This window comes from Homarus americanus, unplaced genomic scaffold, assembly GCF_018991925.1.
Source record: "Homarus americanus isolate GMGI-L3 unplaced genomic scaffold, GMGI_Hamer_2.0 scaffold32583, whole genome shotgun sequence".
Lineage (NCBI taxonomy): Eukaryota > Metazoa > Arthropoda > Malacostraca > Decapoda > Nephropidae > Homarus > Homarus americanus.
In genome coordinates this window covers 29,527,251-29,550,774 of record NW_024713129.1, presented here as the reverse complement: position 1 = coordinate 29,550,774, position 23,524 = coordinate 29,527,251, and positions in this window count along the sequence as shown.

Genomic DNA, 23,524 nt, shown 5'->3' with positions numbered 1-23,524 from the left:
AATCCACAGACACTCCAAGGACCATGAGACACATTTTGCTATCTACGTCGGCATGTCTGTATTTTCTAAGACAAGAAAGAGGCAGCTCATCGACATGCTGCATGAAAATAGGGTCAGCATTTCATATGACAGAGTTCTACAATTATCAGCCCAGCTAGGAGAAGCAGTTGTATGCCAGTACGCGGAAGATGGAGTGGTGTGTCCACCAATCTTGAGGAAGCAGTTGTTCACGACCTCAGCAATGGACAACATTGACCACAACCCCACTGTGACTACGGCCAAAGCGTCCTTCCATGGGACCAGTGTGTCCATCTTCCACATCCAAGCCCTGAGCAGGCTGGTGAGGAGCGTGAACCACTCAGACGGAATGCAGATACGATGGTCAAGAAAGTACCTAACCTAACCTAACCTAACCTAATCATCTGAGCATGCTTGAAAACATGCATATCGACACCAAGATCACTCAAATTGACCAACTACATCAATTTCTATAAGAAAAATCAATTTTTGAAGGTCAATATGGCAGCCACCTTGAATAATGGCCGCCATCATGGATTTTCAAATGGACACTCAGGCAAACTTGACTAGTAACTATTAGAGAATTACCATGCCTAATTTAGTGCTTGTATCACCATTTGTATGATTCTCTTGAAAAATTGCATTTAGCTGCCCCACTATCTATCATACACAACTCATACCTCTGATGTTGTCACTGATCTTATGTCTGATCAAAACCCAATCCAAACTAGCATACATGTAGCCAATGACACCCCCACTGGTGGTAAACTCAAGAGACGTAGACTCGCAGTCAAGCAAGAACATGAAAGCTAGTTCATAGACTTCATCTATGACTGGTACAAGGATTACAAGCCTGACAACTACCAAAGTTTCCATGATGATCGTATAGATAGGATTTATACATACTTCACTAACAATGCCTCAAACTAAAAGTGGATAAAACGTGGTCAGCATCATAAGAACAGACAACAGCAGTGGGTAAGGGTTACAAACAAATTAGAACACCACAAATGCTAAAATTGTATCAAGCCTCCCTTGCTGCCGTCAGGGAACGTGTAAGCGAACTCAGACAAAATGCATGGGAAACATATGATACAAGCCTGAACCAACACACTCCCCTCAATAAAGTCTGGAAAGATATAAACACAATCAGAGGTAAAAACAGTAGACACGTCTCCCATCCAAACCCTCTGCAAAAATCGAAAGATCTAATAACAAAGTTGGCTCATGTGTCTCGCTATGACATGTTACCAACTAGGACTCAAGAACTCCTTGATGCGAAGTCTGTAGAGAGAAGTAATCTCTAACTTTATGCTGGGCAAACAGCACGATGAGCGTGATGTTCCATATAATGAGCGGGAGCTTGACGCCGTCCTCGACAGAGATAGGTCTACTGCCCCTGGAGAGGACGGAGTCACCTACAATATCGTTAGACTACCAAGACGTGTACCGGGCAATCCATTATTGGTATTGTACAATATGAGTCATGCCGAGGGCCAACTACCCACAACCTGGACCAACAGTATTGTTGTACCAATACCGAAACCAGGACAGCCTTATGCTTTTTGTCCCATATCACTAACCATGCTGGTTATATTTTTGTACATACTAAAACTCTTCGTGAAATGCAAACCACCCTAAACCATGTACAGGCAGCCTGCGAGAGCCTTGGTCTTATTATCTCCACTGAGAAAACTAAGATGTTCAACAAACATGCTGGTTACCGAAGACGCGGCCCCGCCAGTTCAAGATAGGTAACAACACTTAATTATGTTTCTTCTTTTAAATATATTGGTGTCTCCGTCCCGTGTACCTTACCTGCCATACAACACTTCTTAGAAGTGTAGCGGGGTACAGCCCACTTTATGGTGCTAATATTAGAATTGTTAAAACAATGTACCTAGGGTCCTAGGCTATATAAGATCTCTGATAGAATAACACGCACCAGCCCTGGTTCTTCGTGACGGGAAAGGCATTGGCAGGCTCGAAAAAAGGCAAAATCAAAGCACTTAGAATTATCCTAGGATGTCCCATGAGCACTAAAGTACTTAAAATGAGGAAAGAACTAGGTATACCCAGTGTTAAAGATAGAATAATTGAAATCAACCTCATGATAGCCCTGAGGCTTTTGCGTGATGATCCTGAAAACATTTCTTCCTTAAAATTGCTAAAATTTATGAACCATGGTACTGGTGAATCTAAATGAATCAAAACTACTGCTACACTAGACATTCTGTACAAAGTTGACACAACAGCACTCCCTAACACCCTGGCGAACAGTTCCCTTTGATATCACAATACCGACATATCCGCCTAAAAGATTAATTATACAAACTATTTATCTCCAAAGCACTGCCAAAGTGAGAGCTCTTGAACACATACATACCCTACAGACTGATGATAATATCACACAGACCGTCTACACTGATGGATCTCTTAACACCGCCTGTGGGAGGGCCGGAAGTGCTATCGTTGTGACTCAACCTAACGGTAATACAATTGAAAAAGAGTTAGAATTAACAACTGGGTATCCACTTTACAAACTGAATTAGTTGCCATACTAAGAGCCATTAATTTTTTTAAGCCTCTGACAGTCTCATCATCATCATCATCACTACTTGCCTTTAACACCCTCAACTTAAGTTGTCACGCACTTGTCTCTGAAGCCAGACAGAAATATGCGTACCTTGTTAACCGGGGTGTCAAGATCAAACTGTTGTGGATTCCATCTCACATAGACCTCAAAGAACATGACAGAGTTGATGCCCTCGCCAAACTCGAGTCTAACAAAGACAATGTTGAATACAATCTGGGTCTGTCAAAAAGAACCCTTAAAACCGTAATTAGACAAGTGCAAACAGGCACTAATCAATCCATTGTTTACCATGATGAGATGTATCAAGTGAAACATGTATATGGAGCAAGTAACAAGATCACTAGATTTCAAGATGTTGTAACCGCTAGACTAAGGTTAGTATACAAGTACCTCTGGCAGTATGTTCCTCAAGCAGATGTCAACAAGACTAAATGTAAAGTGTGTGGCCAGACATATAGCCACACACTTGAACACTACGTCCTCGACTGTTTGAAGATGAAACCTTTTAGGGACAGGTCCAAGCATACTGCATTTAAAATGGCACAACACTTGGCAAGATAACTGACATATGAAGATTGTAACCACTATTTTGCACTTAGTAGCTATATCAGTTCCCATGTATAGAACCAAGCACACATTTTGCTTGAATACCTCTCACGCAAATGTGAATAACAAAGTGTGCGGCCAGACATATTGACTCACAGGATGAGTATGAGGTGCACAATAAACTAGCCGCTGTAAGTGGCAAAATTAAATAAAATTAACTCCACACCACCCCCACTACCCCTCCACACCACCCCCACTACCCCTCCACACCACCCCCACTACCCCTCCACACCACCCCACTACCACACCACCCCCACTACCCCTCCACACCACCCCCACTACCCCTCCACACCACCCCCACTACCCCTCCACACCAACCCTGCTTCTCCTCTGCCTGCACGGACAATATACTTAGGCACGATTACCCACATTTCCCCACACCTGCACGCAGGCTATTCTTCCATTACATCTTTAAATTATACAATGGTGTAGAACAGGGTGGAATCTCAAGTTTTTCTCATTAGTTGCCCTACACCAACTGTAGTTTCATATACTAACTGTTATATAATCATTTCAAACCTACCATGAAAGAATTATAGTGTTTAGTACAGTATTATTCGTTGTCATGCATATGAGATTATCGTTATTGAGATCTTTATTATCTTTATTATTGTTATAACCAACAGCATCACAGTCTTAACATTTTGAGCATGTGAAGATTACCTTACGTTGCTCTCAACCCCCAAACAGCCTCCTTCTCTCTTCACCCCGTCTCCCCATCCCCCTTATACACGGTGCGTCATTTACTGGTTCAGTAAGGTGCTTCCTTCTGGTGTTTTGTTGTTCGAGCCTCAGGTGTATCGGCTTCCTTTTGTGGCTTGCAGCAGGACTGGACTTATGTCGGCTACTGTACAGTTTATTCGGGTAGTTAACGCTGAGAAAACTAGTGGGCGTATTACTGCTCGTGAGCTGTGTTGCTAAGGCAGGTGTATACAGATCCGTCGACGGAGACCTTTACTAAACTCTGAGTATTGAGTCCTGTGTGGCAAAGTTCTGAATGGTGATGTTTGGAGTTGCGAGGTTCTGACTGGCGACGTTCTAGATGGCGAAGTCCTGGATGACGATTTTCTAAGTAGCAAAGTTCTGAAAAGCGAGTTTCTGGGGGTGAGGTTGCAAGTGGCGAGGGTCTTAACGACAAGAAGTCTGTAAAAATCGTCTAAATCCCTCAGTGTTCCCCGCCATTCGTACCTAGAGATGCTATCTGCCTGTGTGAGGTTCGAACCCTGACCGCGCCCTCTACAGCATCAGTTGGGCTTTCATCCCGATCTTTGGTTGTCATATGAACACAATAACAGATATTTTCCTCCTTGTTCTTGGGAGTTGTTGAGTGTTGTGGGATAAAGAGCAGTGGAAGTTATGATACATTGTGACGGAGAAATGGACGGTTGCGTTCATGTTAAAATTTTTGTATCTAAGTTTATGCATGCTATTAGCGCGTTCTTTTCGGTAATGATACTGCTGCTGAGTGTTAAATAGAGGTGTGTGTGTGTACGTAAAAAGACAAGTTTGAAGTCAGGTACTCGTGAAGTCGTCAAATTAAAGCATAAATCCTTTGACTTGCGGGTGTAGCTGTGCCCTCCTAACCTAACCTAACCCAACCCCCACACACGCTTAATCAATAACCATACTGCTGGCAGTTCTGCTCGAGTAGACAAAAATCCTCGGCCAAAAGCATATTTATCGCAGCTGGCAAACGCAAACCACGAGAAAACAAAACATTATTACGTGAACACTCAGACATTCCTCCACCTCCTCCTCCTTCCTTTACTCCCCTTGTCTCACCTCCTCCTCTCCCTTGCTTCCCCTATCACACCCCCTCCTCTCCCTTACTTCCTCCTATCTCACCAACCCTCTCCCTTACTTCCTCCTATCTCACTCCTCCTCTCCCTTACTTCCCCCAATCTCACCAACCCTCTCCCTAACCACCCCCTTTCCCTCACAATCCCTCTACCTCACCAACTAATCTCCTTCACCTCCCCCTCTCCTTCACCTCCCCCTCTCGCTCACTTCCTTCCCTCTCTCCCCCCCACCCCTCTCCTTCACCCTCCCCCATTCCCTTACGCTCACCCCCTCTCCCTCACTACTCTCTTTCTCTAGCCACCTTCTCCTCAGCATCCCCTCTCCTCACCATCCCCTCTCCCTCTCCACCCCACTTTCCCTCACCTCTCCCTCCCTTTACCCCTCTCCCTCTTCCTCATCAACCCCTCTACCTCAGCTCCCTCACCCCCCCCTAGCGTCCCTACCATTGTAAAAGACAGACATAATCTCTGACAGGTGTAACCAGACATATAATGCCCTCGTTTTGTTTAAGCTGACAATGTGTTACTCATAAACACCAGGGAAGGACATTAATTAATACACCTGCCTGTATGTTTGTATGTAAATGAGGATAACATTTAACTAAGATTTTTGACAATTTATTTTTTATCAATAGGCACAATCTATTATGAAAAATAATTAGTAGATGATTGTAAGAACTATTACGAATTATTAAAACTTCTAGTTAACAGTACAGTTTAGTGACTTGTTACAGCACTACCAATGATCACTTGATAATAATACAATATATCAACCAGAAGTCTCAACACTGTAGACAAGGCAAAGTGTAATTAAGGTAATAGCAGTTCATAAAATAGTTATCAATTTAATATGGTAGAGGGCAGGTAAAACGAACAGTGACAGTTTTCTTACTATAAGTATATTACGTATTTACATACAAATAAGAATAATAATAAGCCCTAGATGAGGGTCAGAGCTTAACATAAGTACTTGTACTGGATTATCACACAAGAACAAGGTTAAACATTAAGTAATCACTTACAAGAAAGATAGAGGGTGTTATCTGCATATTAGTACCACATGTTAAGATAATGATTCACTTCATTTATAGTAAGACTAGCGGAATCACCGCCCTCCGGGCGGCTCTTTCGCTAGGTTCGAGATTTCTTAAGAGCATTATAGGAGTTCCAATCTTGAGAGTGAGGTGGTGAGGAAGCATTCCAGCGGGCTCCAAAGAATTAAGGAATTCTGCAGGGTACTTGACTGCTTGGTCCTGGTCGATTACTGTATCAACAGATTTGAATGAGGTCTCACTGCCTGGAAGCTGTCTGAGTAGAGTCATGTTGATTTCAGCCACTGTTTCATTCTTTGGTGCCAGAATTGCGCGTTCACGCAGCCACTTGTGATCCTTATAGTGGTGGATAATGTTTGGGTAGACCATGTTAGTGAGCTCAGTTGAGGACTTTACAACATTTCCACATCCTTTTCAACCTCTGTGTGGTTTAACGGGTCGGGTCGAGTTGGGTGTGTCGGATCGGGTTGGTTGGGTTTTTTTTTAGATCCCCACATGACACTTGCTATCCATGCCAAGTTTGGTCCGGGCGGCTCATTCGCTAGGCCACGGAAGGACGCCACCCTCTGGGAGGCTCCACATTGTCTCACTGTTCAGTCCCCAAAACTTCTTCTTCCATCAATAGTTCATTAACGGTGTATGTAAGTTCCACTACAACGGTACAGCAAAGTATAGTTTTTTAGCATTAAACTGTTATTATTTTATTGTCTAATCATCACTACATATAACACCACCCATCATCACTACATATAACATCATCCATCATCACTACATATAACACCATCCATCACCACTACATACAACAACATCCATCATCACTACATATAACATCATCCATCATCACTACTTATAACACCATCCATCATCACTACATATAACACCACCCATCATCACTACATATAACACCACCCATCATCACTACATATAACAACATCCATCATCACTACATATAACATCATCCATCATCACTACATATAACACCATCCATCATCACTACATATAGCACCACCCATCATCACTACATATAACATCATCCATCATCACTACATATAACACCATCCATCATCACTACAGATCGGTAAAGTAGGTTCCGAGATTCTCGTGCGGACACACAAACACACATATTTCTTTGTTTTATATATATATACAGAGAGAGAGAGAGAGATTGATTGATTCCCACGTACTGGCGACAGTTTCATATAAATACAACAAGTAACGAATGTATGTCTCGTTACTGACAATTATCAGTAACGAGACATACACTCACATTTAATCGGCGTTAAACATTAGGTCGGGAAGCTTATTTCACACTGGTATAACTAAGGCTGAACAAGATCCCTGAGACGAATTAAAGTACTGTAGAGACAGCGGAGACAACAGCACAGGAGAGATGACCCGTCGACCAAAGGGGGGTTTATTTTTTAAGTGATGAGGGAGGGAGTGTGAATAAACGCTCCTGAGTCCGTGGGTCGGTTTATAAAAACTCTTATGGCGTGGCTTGTCAATGACGTGAATCCCGATTATGATTTATGATTTGCTAATGTTCTTGTTTGATTTACTGGCCATTAACATGATGGCCATTACTGCCGTAGTCTTTGTCGTTTAACTTTTTCCTCTTGTCCTTTTTTTTTTTCATTACCCATTCTCCTTCCTGGTCTTGAGTTGGTAAAGAATCGTGTAGGTTTACGAACTCTGATCTTGTTATTGTCAATGTATATATGTTTTCTTGTTCTTGTTCTATGTGTTCTTCTTTTCCTTCGTCTTCTTGATGTTCTTGTTCTTGGTTATTTGTTTCTTATGTTTTTTGGTTCTTCTTCTTGTAGCTAAGGTTACTCTGGGTTCGCAACTTGGTTACCCTGCACTCCTTCCTCCACTTGGGACATTCTCGGTCGGAGGAGGAATCAGGGCCGCCACCAAGCTGCACACTTCTTTATAGTTGCCTAACAAGTGGTATGCTGGTGGTGCTCGGTCGCCCCTCACGTGGCGGAGCATTTCTTCGCTGCGTGGCCGTAGCGCTGACTTCTGTAGCACCTGGTGGGTCTTGATATCTATGGTTTTACTGGGACGGTTTTCCATCCCAGTAAAACCTCCTTGGGAAGTTCGCCCAAGAAACCGACCATGGTGGAGGTGGCTTCCCCGTCGGGTCTTAAAAGTTTCCTCTGAACTACTACGTTCCTGATGAGTTCTTTAATTTCGTCGTTCTTTAAAAGTTCGAGTTTGGCATGAGAGATGACCCCCGGGTGAAAAATCATTGGTCGAATTTACGTTAAGTACTGCAACATCTTACGATGGGAGTGAAAGGCAGGGGGGGGGGGTGGTAAGTGGCAAGCTAAAGCAATCTACTAGGTGACTCCTTTTCTCGCTGGTTTCATGTGCTAGTGGAATTTCGATGCCCAATGCTATGAGATTGTCTGAATATGTGACAGAACTATAAGTGACATTACTGACCTTATAACAAACTTATATCCTTAATCTGTAAAATACAATACGTGTTTAAGGACCTAAGTTATTGTTTAGTGTATGGACCTGCTTGAGTACGTGAGTTGTTGAAGTACAAAATCAGGTAAAAACAATTATTGCATTAATGATTACGAACTCAATTTCTCTGTCTACTTCGTTTGTTTTGATTCCCTCTCGTAGTATGGTACTCGATTTATGAGACACCCTGTACAGTATGGTGCACGACCTATGAGACACCCTGTAACCAATCACCACCCATTCTCAGCTTCCAACAATCACTATAACAACTAACCCTGCAACAACAACAACAACAACAATAATCCTCCTACTTCCCAAACCACCCCTTCCTCTCCCTCTTGACCTACCGACATAACCACCACAACCAGTCCTAGGAACATAAGAACATGTGAATGGAGGAAACTGCAGCGGGTCTAGTGGCACATATTAGGCAGCCCCGTTTACACCCAACCCCTATCGCTCATATATCTGTAATAGCCCCTGTCTTATAGGCAGAAGTATTATATAAACTGGTTAATTACATTTGATTTATATACTCTATCATCCTCTGTAATTTTGCACTGGCTATGAGGTAGCATGTTCAGAGGACGTGATAAGGTGTGCCCACGGGAAGTCGTGTCACTTAGTGCTGAGCTAAGGCATTAAGTAGCCGGCTCTCTGGCCACCTAATGCCGGCAGTAGTTTGACATCCTTGACTAGAGGAAGACATTATTGAGAGCCATCGTGGATGGTTCCGTCTTCCCTCCAGGGAGGACGTCGGATATATTTCCGTTCTCAACACCTCACACCAACCGGACGTATTTAGCAGAGCTATTTAATACAGCCTCCGTCCTCCTCTTAACACTCATAGCTACAGTGATTACAAGTTATCGTGGGCCCTTCGTGCCCCTTGGCGAATCCGGTGGTACAGTTTACCGAGGTTGTTATAATAATGGTCGTGGTTGTTATAATCATGGTCGTGGTTGTTATAATCATGGTCGTGGTTGTTATAATTATGGTCCTGGTTGTTATGATCATGGTCCTCATTGTTATAATCATGGTCGTGGTTGTTATAATCATGGTCGTGGTTGTTATAATCATGGTCATGGATGTTATAATCATGGTCGTGGTTGTTATAATCATGGACGTGGTTAATATAATCATGGTCGTGGTTGTTATAATCATGGTCGTGGTTGTTTTATGGTCGTGGTTGTTTTATGGTCGTGGTTATTATTATCATGGTCGCGGTTGTTATAATCATGGTCGTGGTTGTTATAATCATGGTCGTGGTTGTTATAATCATAGTCGTGGTTGTTATAATCTTAGTCGTGGTTGTTATAAGCATGGTCGTGGTTGTTATAATCATGGTCGTGGTTGTTATAATCATAGTAGTGGTTGGTATAATCTTAGGTCGTGGTTGTTATAATCATGGTCGTGGTTGTTATAATCATGGTCGTGGTTGTTATAATCATGGTAGTGGTTGTTATAATCATGGTCGTGGTTGTTATAATCATGGTCCTGGTTGTTATAATCATGGTCCTGGTTGTTATAATCATGGTCGTGGTTATAATTGGTCTGGTTATTTATGGCCGTGGTTGTTGATAATCATGGTCGTGGTTGTTATAACGTCATGGTCGTGGTTATTATAATCATGGTCGTGGTTAATATAATCATGGTCATGGTCGTGGTTGTCGTATAATCATGGTCGTGGTTGTTATAATCATAGTCGTGGTGTTATAATCATAGTCGGGTTGTTATAATCATGGTCGTGGTTGTTATAATCATGGTCGTGGTTGTTATAATCATGGTCGTGGTTGTTATAATCATAGTCGTTGTTGTTATAATCATGGTCGTGGTTGTTATAATCATTGTCGTGGTTGTTATAATCATTTTCCTCGTTGTTATAATCATGGTCCTGGTTGTTATAATCATGGTTTTGGTCGTGATACTTGCAGTATCTAATATACTATAAGAAGGAATAGAATACAGATTAGAATGTTTAGTTCAGGAAATATTCGCCATAAGGAGAGGTTAAAATCATAAAAAAAATATTATGAATCACCGATGATTATTCCGAGATAAATTATATTATGAAGAGAAGTGACCTTGATTCTGGTTAGATTAGTCACCATCTGCTTAAGTCATCACCTGTGTTAAGTCATCATGTGAACCGGTTAGTCAAATGTCTGTTTGTCCTGTTAGTTGCCATATTGTCTATTTGTGCATGTATGAATCTGTCTATTTTTGTCAACCTCCTGTCTGTTTCACTGTCTATATTCACCCTGTGTCTATTGTATTCATCTTCTCCATGCATTCCTGTTATTATCTTTTTATCTCTTCTCCTTTTCCACCCACAGGAATAAGTATACACTGTAGCTGTAAGGTCGTCTGGTAACGTTGAAACTGCTCATCCAGACGCATGATGAAACTCAGCTCCCCCACCTGTTATCTCTAACTATTTTCTGTTTCCCTTCTTTATTCTTCTATTTACTCATCTTCCTTCCTTTACTAATCCAAACAACATTAAAAAAAAGTAGGCTAAGAAAAAAAGTGAGGGGAGGAGGAGGGAGCCGAACGATATTTGCAATCATGGGCTGACAGCCTCCAGCGAATGAGGTTGCGCCAAGTCCGTAGACTTGCATCGTTTTCCAGCGTAAATAAAATGGTTATGTAATGGCTTCCTAAAGAAACCATCGATATGGGACCAGGTTTGTTCCACTCTACGAATTTTTTGCGATTTTTCCACCAAGTTTGATGAGAAACGATTGTGCCGTTTCGGCTGCCCAGAGCAGACACACACACACACACACACACACACACACACACACACACACACACGCACGCCTAGTGCTATAGTATATTAGAAGTTACGGTGATATACACTTGGAACTGTATCTGAGATAGTTCCTAAATAAATAGATAACAGACAATTGGGTTTCGTTACTAAAGCCCTATATAATATACATGTTCCAGCCTCATTCACCCAGACGGAATCAACCGTTAAAGGACCAGAACATATCCGTCCAACCTATGTTTGAAGCTTCCTAGCGTGTCGGGTTAATAATGTTTAGTAACTTGTTCCACTCACTCATTGCTATTATTTCCAAACCAGTGTTTACCAATCTCGCGCCTAAATCTAAATTTGTTTAATTTAAACTATTGCTACGAGTTCGTTAGTGGTTGTATAATTTAAGTAACTTTGTTATATCACCTTTGTTTAACACTGACTTCCATTTATACCTCGATCATATCGCCACCCACTCTACCTCTCACAAGGGAGTGCAAATTCAGATGCTTTAATCTGTCTCTATACTCAAGGTTGCTAATGCCCAGGATTAGTCTTGTCATCCTCCTTTTTATGCTTTCTAGGGATTCGATATCCATTCTGTAATACGGTGACCAAAACAGTGAACTGCATAATTCAAGTGAGGTTTCACAAGCGTAAGATATAGTTTTAGGATAACCACGCTAGTTTTGTACCTAACACTCCTTTGTATTAACCCAAATACTTTGTTCGCCTTGTTTCGAGCAAATAGACATTTTTGTCTTGTTTTAAGATTTACCTCTAAATCTTTCTCAGTCACATTTTTCTATATCAACGTTGTTCATCTTATATCAGGTTTCTCTGTTTACATCTAGGCTAAATACTTTACATTTGTCCACATCAAATTTCATCTCCCATTTTTGAGACCATGCGAATTTTTTTTTTAGATCTTCCTGTAGTTTTGTGGAGTCCTTGTCAGCTTTAATTACATGATCTATTTTAATGTCGTCAGCAAATTTACTTATGTTGCTGTCTATGCCAATACCTCTGTCATTTATGTATATAATAAATAGTAATGGTCTAAGTAATGAGCCTAGGAGTACTCCACTGGTGACGTTACCCCAACTGGATTTAGTTTCCTGTCTTGTAACCACGCCCTAATCCTGTTTAGAACATCTCTAATTCCATGTGACTCAACTTTACATTTAGTCTTTCATGGGGGACCCTGTTGAAGGCTTTGCTAAAGTCGAGGTAAACTACACCATAGTCGTATCTGTCATCCACAGATTCTAAAACAGTTGAAAAGAATGAAAATAAATTTGTCAGACATAAACGCCCACTTGTGAAGCCATGCTGGGAATCATTGTGTGTTTCTCAGAGTGATTTCGAATTGAGTTTGAAATTATTGCTTCGAGCAATATGCCTACAATTGATGTCAAGCTAACTGAATAGTAATTAAAGGGATATTGATCTATCTCCCATCTTGAAAATCGCTATCACATTCGCTATCCTCCAGGATTCTGGTACTACACCGGTTTTTAATGACATGTTAACCAAATTTGCTAATGGCATACCTAGATTTTCCTTACATTCCTTTAATACTCTGGTAACTTTTTCGTCGGAACCTGGTGACTTAGTAGGTTTTAGTTTATCTATTTGTTTATTGACATCGTTTCTAGTCACTACTATCTCGCTTAATCTATTTTCTTCACTCTCTGTAGATAGTCGTTGCCTCGGATATCATATTTAAATTTTCAGTTGTAAAAACTGATGAAAAATATCTGTTGAGATTATTGCTCATTTCTCCGTTGTTATCAGTTGGTTCGGCGATCACTGACAATCCTAACATCATCTTATCACCACCCCCTCGTTGTATCATCTCCAATAACTACTACAATAAGTACCACCATTACTATCACTTCCGCCAACACCCCTTCTCCCTTTTTAAGCACCTTCACCACCACACGCTTTCCCCCTTGTACCATCCTCCCCGCCACCAACCACCTCTTGCTCCCAGCCACCATCAGCCCCCCTACACTACCAAATCCAAACCCCAACCATCTCCACCAACTCTTCCCCTCTCACCACCACATCCGGCCCTCACCACCACCACCAACACCACCACCACCATTACCACCACCACCATCAGCAACACGCCAACACCACTACCTCCTCCACCACCTCCAACACCATCACCACCTCCAACACCACCACCAACATCACCACCACCACACCAACACCTGGTACCTGCCTTTATCTTTCTCTTGAAAGTTTTTACTCTCGACGCTGACTTGTCATAACCGGGTAGCGAGGCCGTGGAGAGCTGTACAAATAGAGTCACAATATTCGAGCACTTCACGGCAGCCAATTCTGGAGGAGCACGCCCAGTCACCGTGTTTTGTTTCCCTGGTGTGTTGGGGCTAATACATGCAGCAGACCTCTTGTTGTTTCTTCTTCCTTGTTGATGTTGCTCCTGGCTGCTGCTGGCTGCGACGATGGTGCCACAGTAGTAGAGATCTGTTGCGTTTGAGTGCCAGTTGGTTTGTTTTTGTGATTTTCGCCGTTTGTTATTATTATTATTATTATTATTATTATTATTATTATTATTATTATTATTATTATTATTATTATTATTATTATTATTATTATTATTATTATTATTATTATTATTATTATTATTATTATCCCACCTAGCACCAGAGGTAAGCACCAGTTCAGGTTTATATAACATAACTCGGTCCTTCTGGCCATCTTGTTAACGCGATAACTTCAGCAAATAAAAAACCCATTACAGTGAAACCTTTATGTGTACGTAACCAAACATGACCACAATACTGTGTGTGTGTATATATATATATATATATATATATATATATATATATATATATATATATATATATATATATATATATATATATATATATATAAAATGAAGGACAGCCAGGGTAAATACAAACATCTTCACTGAGTTGGGTTTCTTTAATTACAAACGTTTCGGATTTTCTTTTTCCATCATCAGGGCCTAGAAAACAGACAAAAAGTTTAAAAAAGTACAGGTAATATACAATGAAAGCGAAACATTATCCTAAAATTTACATTCCGCAAAACTTTTCAGAGCAACACAGCATTTCAAATTACAACCACAGAAACTGTACACGACTACAGTTACTAAGATATAGAAATAACATTCATCATGAAGCTGTTCGTGCACCCCAAAATTATCCCGAAGGTGAGAATTTGGTTGGATAGCCTCAATTGTTACTCCTTCCTCACCCCGAAATGTGGATCCCCTCATTAAAAATACATCTCTTTTCCTGTTTCTTTGACATACTCAATCACGGATTTTATAATAGACAGTTGAAATTTGGCACACTTATGTCAGTAGCCTCGCAAATCCTCACGAGAGCGCCCTACCCTGTGTACCATCACAGTTTTTAACACAGAGCTAAAATCTTGTATGGTGACCTATTCTTGGCCAAGGACGGACAGAATCTATGAGTTGACCCCTCTTTATTTTTCTCGCCTCACATCCCTCCCGTCAACATAAGGAGACGATGTTTTTTTGTGGTTATGTTATAGGGTGACTCAAACACAAACAACTTCTCTGATAGTGACGATAGTCTGCCTCACCTTGTGTTGTACTCTGCCTCACCTTGTGTTGTACCCTGCCTCACCTTGTGTTGTACCCTGCCTCACCTTGTGTTGTACTCTGCCTCACCTTGTGTTGTACCCTGCCTCACCTTGTGTTGTACCCTGCCTCACCTTGTGTTGTACCCTGCCTCACCTTGTGTTGTACCCTGCCTCACCTTGTGCTGTACCCTGCCTCACCTTGTGCTGTACCCTGCCTCACCTTGTGCTGTACCCTGCCTCACCTTGTGCTGTACCCTGCCTCACCTTGTGCTGTACCCTGCCTCGCCTTGTGCTGTGCCCTGCACACCCTGCCTCAGCTGTACCAGGCTGTACCCTGCCTCGCCCCAGCAATGCTGCCTCACCCCCTGCCTCGCCTTTGCCTCTCTTGGCTGTAGCCCTGCCTCGCCTTGTGCTGTACCCTGCCTCGCCTCACTGCCCTGCCTTGTGCTGTACCCTGCTCTGCCTCAGGTGCTGCACCCTGCCTCGCTGCTGTACCTGCCCTTGTGCTGTACCCTGCCTCACCTTATGCTGTGCCCTGCCCACCTTGTGCTGTACCTCACCTTGTGCTGCCCTGCCTCTACCTTGCTGTACCCTGCCTCCCCTGTGCTGTACCCTGCCTCACCTTGTGCTGTACCCTGCCTCACCTTGTGCTGCCCTGCCTCACCTTGTGCTTTCACCTTGTGCTGTACCCTGCCTCCACCTTGTGCTGTACCCTCTGCCTCCCTTGTGCTGTACCCTGCCTCACCTTGTGCTGTGCCCTGCCTCACCTTGTGCTGCCCTGCACCCAGGCTGCACCCTGCCTCACCTTGTGCTGTACCCTGCCCCACCTTGTGCTGTACCCTGCCTGCACCTTGTGTGCACCTTGTGCTGTACCCTGCCTGCTGTGCCCTGCCTCACCTTGTGCTGTACCCTGCCTCACCAGTGCTGTACCCCTCCCCACCTCACCTTGTGCTGCCCCACCTTGTGCCCCTCTCACCTTGTGCTGTACCCTGCCTCACCTTGTGCTGCCCTGCCTCACCTTGTGCTGTACCTGCCTCACCTTAGTGCTGTACCCTGCCTCACCTTGTGCTGTACCCTGCTGCACCCTGCCTCACCTTGTGCTGCCCTGCCTCACCTTGTGCTGTACCCTGCCCTCACCCTGCTGTGCCCTGTCACCCAGCTGCCCTGCCTCACCTTGTGCCCCTTGTGCTGTGTGCCCACCTCACCTTGTGCTGTACCCTGCCCACCTTGTGCTGTACCCTGCCTCACCTTGTGTGCCAGCCTGTGCCCTGCCCTCTCCACCTTGTGTTGTACCCTGCCCACCTGCCTGTGTGTGTACCCTGCCTCACCTTGTGTTGCACCCTGCCTCACCTTATGTTGTACCCTACCTCCCTGCCTTGTGTTGTACCTAGCAGGTACCCCCTGTGTACCCTCCTCACCTTGTGTTGTACTCTGCCTCACCTTGCACCCTGCCTCACCTTGCGTTGTACCCTGCCTCACCTTGTACCCTGCCTTTGCGTTGTACTCTGCCCGCCTTGTATTTATACTCTGCCACGCCTTGTGTTTACACTCTGCCACGTTGTACTCTACCACACCTTGTGTTTGTACTCTGCTACCACCGTGTGTTTGTACTCTGCCACGCCTTGTGTTTACCTCTGCCACGCCTTGTTTTACTCTGCCACATTGGTTTGTAAATCTGCCACGCCTTGTATTTGTACTCTGCCACGCCTTGTGTTTACACTCTGCCACGCCTTGTATTTGTACTCTGCCACATTGTGTTTGTAATCTGCCACGCCTTGTGTTTGTACTCTGCCACGCCTTGTGTTTACACTCTGCCACGCCTTGTATTTGTACTCTGCCACGCCTTGTGTTTGTTATCTACCACAATCCAAAAAAGTATCTTTATGGAGGGTCCGATGAATTTCAAAATGAGCACTATGCCTCCTGTTGTCTAGCTGGGGTTGTCAAAATCCTTCGACCAGTGTGTCATATTGTCTACCACAAATTTATTGAGATATTTTTTTTTCATTGTATTTACACGATTATGATGAGGTATAATGATAATAATTGTTCATTTGTAGACTTTAAGTGAACTGATACAATTAAAACAGTATTGGCCAAAGTCTTCAACACACCTGGTGAAAATAAATAACCTGACTGAATAAACAACAAGTTAATAATTCCAAGGAGACTACAACACTTATTTCTAGATGGAAACTTAAATTGATGTTAATTTGGAATTTTTTTTAAGGATTTCAATTAATCTACTGACAAATTCAATTAGATAATTGAATTAAAAAGACTCTGAGACAACGCAGCACACTAACACTCACGACAGCTTCCTGTATGATATAGACTGCACCACATACAATAAAAAAAGGAAAAAAAAAACACTTCAATACGTTTCACTTGTACAATCAATAATAATGTACACAGTGAATCTGAATATCGGGTGAAAAAGATTCGAGGAACAAGTAGACTTTTCTGCATTATTTACGTGGGTTGAAATTCCACCTAGCAGCGTCAGTCTCGCCTCCTGCTTGTGAATATTTAATGGCTTCGACTTGAACTCAACTCTGGTCTCCCTCCTCACGATTTTCTTCTGTATGAGTACATGAAAACTCCCCAACATAGGCTTCTTAACTTATACATGATGCTAGATCTGTTAACTTATACATGATGGTAGATCTGTTAACTTATACATGATGCTAGATCTGTTAACTTGTACATGATGCTAGATCTGTTAACTTATACATGATGCTAGATCTGTTAACTTATACATGATGCTAGATCTGTTAACTTATACATGATGCTAGATCTGTTAACTTATACATGATGCTAGATCTGTTAACTTATACATGATGCTAGATCTGTTAACTTATACATGATGCTAGATCTTTTAACGTATACATGATGCTAGATCTGTTAACTTATACATGATGCTAGATCTGTTAACTTATACATGATGCTAGATCTGTTAACTTATACATGATGCTAGATCTGTTAACTTATACATGATGCTAGATCTGTTAACTTATACATGATGCTAGATCTGTTAACTTATACATGATGCTAGATCTGTTAACTTATACATGATGCTAGATCTGTTAACTTATACATGATGCTAGATCTGTTAACTTATACATGATGCTAGATCTGTTAACTTATACATGATGCTAGATCTGTTAACTTATACATGATGCTAGATCTGTTAACTTATACATGATGCTAGATCTGTTAACTTATACATGATGGTAGATCTGTTAACTTATACATGATGCTAGATCTGTTAACTTATACATGATGCTAGATCTGTTAACTTATACATGATGCTAGATCTGTTAACTTATACATGATGCTAGATCTGTTAACTTATACATGATGCTAGATCTGTTAACTTATACATGATGCTAGATCTGTTAACTTATACATGATGTAGATCTGTTAACTTATACATGATGCTAGATCTGTTAACTTATACATGATGCTAGATCTGTTAACTTATACATGATGCTAGATCTGTTAACTTATACATGATGCTAGATCTGTTAACTTATACATGATGCTAGATCTGTTAACTTATACATGATGCTAGATCTGTTAACTTATACATGATGCTAGATCTGTTAACTTATGATCTGTTAACTATACATGATGCTAGATCTGTTGATGCTAGATCTGTTATGATGCTAGATCTGTTAACTTATACATGATGCTAGATCTGTTAACTTATACATGATGCTAGATCTGTTAACTTATACATGATGCTAGATCTGTTAACTTATACATGATGCTAGATCTGTTAACTTATACATGATGCTAGATCTGTTAACTTATACATGATGCTAGATCTGTTAACTTATACATGATGCTAGATCTGTTAACTTATACATGATGCTAGATCTGTTAACTTATACATGATGCTAGATCTGTTAACTTATACATGATGCTAGATCTGTTAACTTATACATGATGCTAGATCTGTTAACTTATACATGATGCTAGATCTGTTAACTTATACATGATGCTAGATCTGTTAACTTATACATGATGCTAGATCTGTTAACTTATACATGATGCTAGATCTGTTAACTTATACATGATGTTAGATCTGTTAACTTATACATGATGCTAGATCTGTTAACTTATACATGATGTTAGATCTGTTAACTTATACATGATGCTAGATCTGTTAACTTATACATGATGCTAGATCTGTTAACTTATACATGATGCTAGATCTGTTAACTTATACATGATGCTAGATCTTTTAACTTATACATGATGCTAGATCTGTTAACTTATACATGATACTAGATCTGTTAACTTATACATGATGCTAGATCTGTTAACTTATACATGATGACAGGCTTCTTGACTTGTATACTTTGCCAGGGTTCTTAACTTATTCATCGTGCTAGGTTTATTATACATGATGCCAGGTTTATTATGCATGATGCCAGGTTTATTAAACATGATGCCAGGTTTATTAAACATGATGCCAGGTTTATTAAACATGATGCCAGGTTTTTTATACATGATGCCAGGTTTATTATACATGATGCCGGGTTTATTATAAATGATGCCAGCTTTATTATACATGATGCCAGCTTTATTATACATGATGCCAGCTTTATTATACATGATGCCAGGTTTATTGTACATGATGCCACGTTATTATACATGATGCTAGGTTTATTATACATGATGCCGGGTTTATTATAAATGATGCCAGGTTTATTATACATGATGCTAGGTTTATTATACATGATGCCGGGTTAATTATACATGATACCAGGTTTATTATACATGATGCTAGGTTTATTATACATGATGCCAGCTTTATTATACATGATACCAGGTTTATTATACATGATGCTAGGTTTATTATACATGATGCCGGGTTTATTATACATGATGCCAGGTTTATTATACATTATACCAGGTTTATTATAAATGATGCCAGGTTTATTATACATGATGCCGGGTTTATTATACATGATGCCAGGTTTATTATACATTATACCAGGTTTATTATAAATGATGCCAGCTTTATTATACATGATACCAGGTTTATTATACATGATGCTAGGTTTATTATACATGATGCCAAGTTTATTATACATGATGCCAGGTTTATTATACATTATACCAGGTTTATTATAAATGATGCCAGGTTTATTATATATGATGCTAGGTATATTATACATGATGCAGGGTTTATTATACATGATACTGGGTTTATTATACGTGGTGACAGGTTTATTATACATGATTCCGGGTTTATTATACATGATGCCAGGTTTATTATACATGATACCGGGTTTATTATAAATGATGCCAGGTTTATTATACATGATGCTAGGTTTATTATACATGATACCGGGTTTATTATACATGATACCGGGTTCATTATACATGGTACCAGGTTAATTATACATGATGCTAGGTTTATTATACATGATGCCGGGTTTATTATACATGATGCCAGCTTTATTATACATGATGCTAGGTTTATTATACATGATGCCAGGTTTATTGTATATGATGCCAGGTTTATTATACAGGATGCTAGGTTCATTATTCATGTTGCCAAGTTTATTATACATGATGCCGGGTTTATTATACATGATGCCGGATATATTATACATGATGCCGGATTTATTATACATGATGCCAGGTTTATTATACATGATGCTGGGTTTATTATACATGATGCCGGGTTTATTATACATGATGCCGTGTTTATTGTACATGATGCCGGGTTTATTATATGATGCCAGGTTTATTATATATGATGCCAGGTTTATTATACATGATGCCGGGTTTATTATACATGATGCCAGGTTTATTATACATGATGCCGGGTTTATTATACATGATGCCAGGTTTATTATACATGATGCCAGGTTTATTATACATGATGCCGGGTTTATTATACATGATGCCTGGTTTATTATACATGATGCCGGGTTTATTATATGATGCCAGGTTTATTATATATGATGTCAGGTTTATTATACATGATGCCGGGTTTATTATACATGATGCCGGGTTTATTATACATGATGCTGGGTTTATTATATATGATGCCGTGTTTATTATACATGATGCCGGGTTTATTATGCATGATGACGGGTTTATTATACATGATGCCTGGTTTATTATATATGATACCGGGTTTATTATACATGATGCCATGATTATTATATTTGATGCCGGGTTTATTATACATAATGCCAGGAATGTTAACTTATACATGATTCCATAATATTTTCACAATGTATACATATTAAAAAGCTCCAGGTGGACCTCTTGCTAAGGCATCGAGAAAGATCGCCCTTATTACCATGTAAAAATACATAGTGTTTAGACTCTCTATTTCGTTGACCTTTTTATACCATGTACAGTAGCTAAAACAACTAGCTGAGCAGGTGGAGGTCGATAAGCTCCGAAATTTTACGTGTGACTAGTGACAGACCTCATGTACCAAAGTTTATCGCCCATGTTCTCATATTGTTTCCCACAAAGTATGCACGGATAGTTGTTTTAGCTACTGTACTACTGAGGGGGGTGAGGGGTACTACTGAAGGGGGTGAGGGGTGCTACTGAGGAGGGTAAGAGGGGCTACTGAGGGGTTTTAGGGGTGCTACTGAGGGGGTGAGGGGTGCTCGACTACCTTAATGAAGGAGAAAGATTTAGGATTGTATAAGAATGAGTTCTCCCCCTCAAACCTAACCTAACCTAACCCACCCCCCCTCCGATACCGGTATGGTGGGTGTCTAGTCTGCACATCAAGTGTAATAAACTGAGATCTTATCTTCAGGTAATCCAAATTTTGTTACCCCGAGACGCAGTTGTTAATCTAAATGTTTTTTCCCTGGCTATATAAGATCTTTCTCATGACCTTTAACCTCTCGCTTAAGATTAGACGAGAAAATATATAAGTAAGTGTCCGGTAGAGCCATTACTGAGTGAACTGTAGCAAAATAGTGTGTGTGTGTGTTTGTGTGTGTGTGTGTGTGTGTATGTGTATGTGTGTGTGTGTGTGTGTGTGTGTGTGTGTGTGTGTGTGTGTGTGTGTGTGTGTGTGTGTGTGTGTGTGTGTGTGTGTCGATAGCTGGGTGCCTCGTGGTCCCAGGCTAGATCAGCAAGAAATCTCGGAGCAGAAGCGAGCCCTAGAGGAACAGCTCATAGGCCCACTGGCATGTGGACACGTCTTGGTGCCTCCCAACCACTTGTAATGGCCCCTGTTTCATGAACAGAAGAATTATATAAATGGGTTAATTACATTTGATTTATATACTGATTCATCCCCTGTAACTTTCCACTAGCTATAAGGTGACATGTTCAGTGCACGTGATAAGGTGTGCCCACGGGAAGCTGCGTCATATTATGCTGAGTTAAGGCATTAAGTAGCCGGCTCCCTGGCCACCTAAAGCGGGCAGTAGTTTGATATCCTTGACTAGAGGAAGACGTTATTTGAGAGCCATCGCGGATGGTTCCGTCTTCCCTCAAGGGAGGACGACGTGCCTATTCTGTTCTCCCTTGATGGGTCACTACTCATAGAAAGTCCCACTCAAACTCTCACATCGAAAGGACGTGAATAAACGGTCTATTTACATAGCCGCCGTCCTTTCTCTTCATACTCATAAATAGTGGAAGTTACGGTTGATACACTTGGGAATTGTACAAACAACAGTTCCCCAATAAAAAGAGAAACAGACAATTAGGTTTCGTTACGAAAGCCCATTACAATATATATGATCAGTCCCATATACATTAAGACTAGTTCATATGGTGGCAGCTAGTGTGGTACGATTACAATATTCCGATCTGAATGCACATTCTACATATCAAGGCGTCAGTGTTTACCGAAACAAGAAAACAATAAACAGTGACGTGTTACATGCATTATCTGAGTGTAATGATATATCCCATAGTGAGACGATTATAGTTGAGTGTTCATTCTGTCTCCCAAAGTGGTGTGCTGATTATTTCCAATAACCAATTAGGAGTTATTGTTGACTTAATATCTTAGGAGCGGTTGGTAATACCCCTCTCTGGCAACACAGTGTGGCTGGGAAGGAATTTGCGGAATCAGCATTGGCCATCCTGTTTACCGGCGTTTGCCCCACACCCACAAGTTTCACGGTGTAGTAACACGGGACCTTTCACAAGTGTCTGGGCGACTGTTGTGGCTTCGTGATCGATGATTGCAGTTCTTCCTGTGCCCCCAGCGAGCCCCTTATATGCAGTGCTTCTGACGGTTTGGCATTCAGAAGGCGACATTGCAGCACAGAGAGGAGACCAGATTCTTCGTCATCAGTAGTTTCGAAACACGTGGAAGTGACCTCCCCTGTCGTGAAGTGGACTCGCCCGTCGTTCGTCTTCTAGCAACGCATCTCTGGTTGCTTGGCAACCGGACATACGCAGCAGGACAGTGCGCACCGACTCACAGTGGGAGAAGCGATTGAGGTACCCACCCAACCAACCCCCCACCTGAGACCATCTTGGATCGCGTTTTATGAAAACTTTCAACCCCTTCATTTTCGTGGTTCATTTATTTTATACACAGTGGAACTCTATCCGAAATAACTTCTCAAGTGATTATTACAAGTGG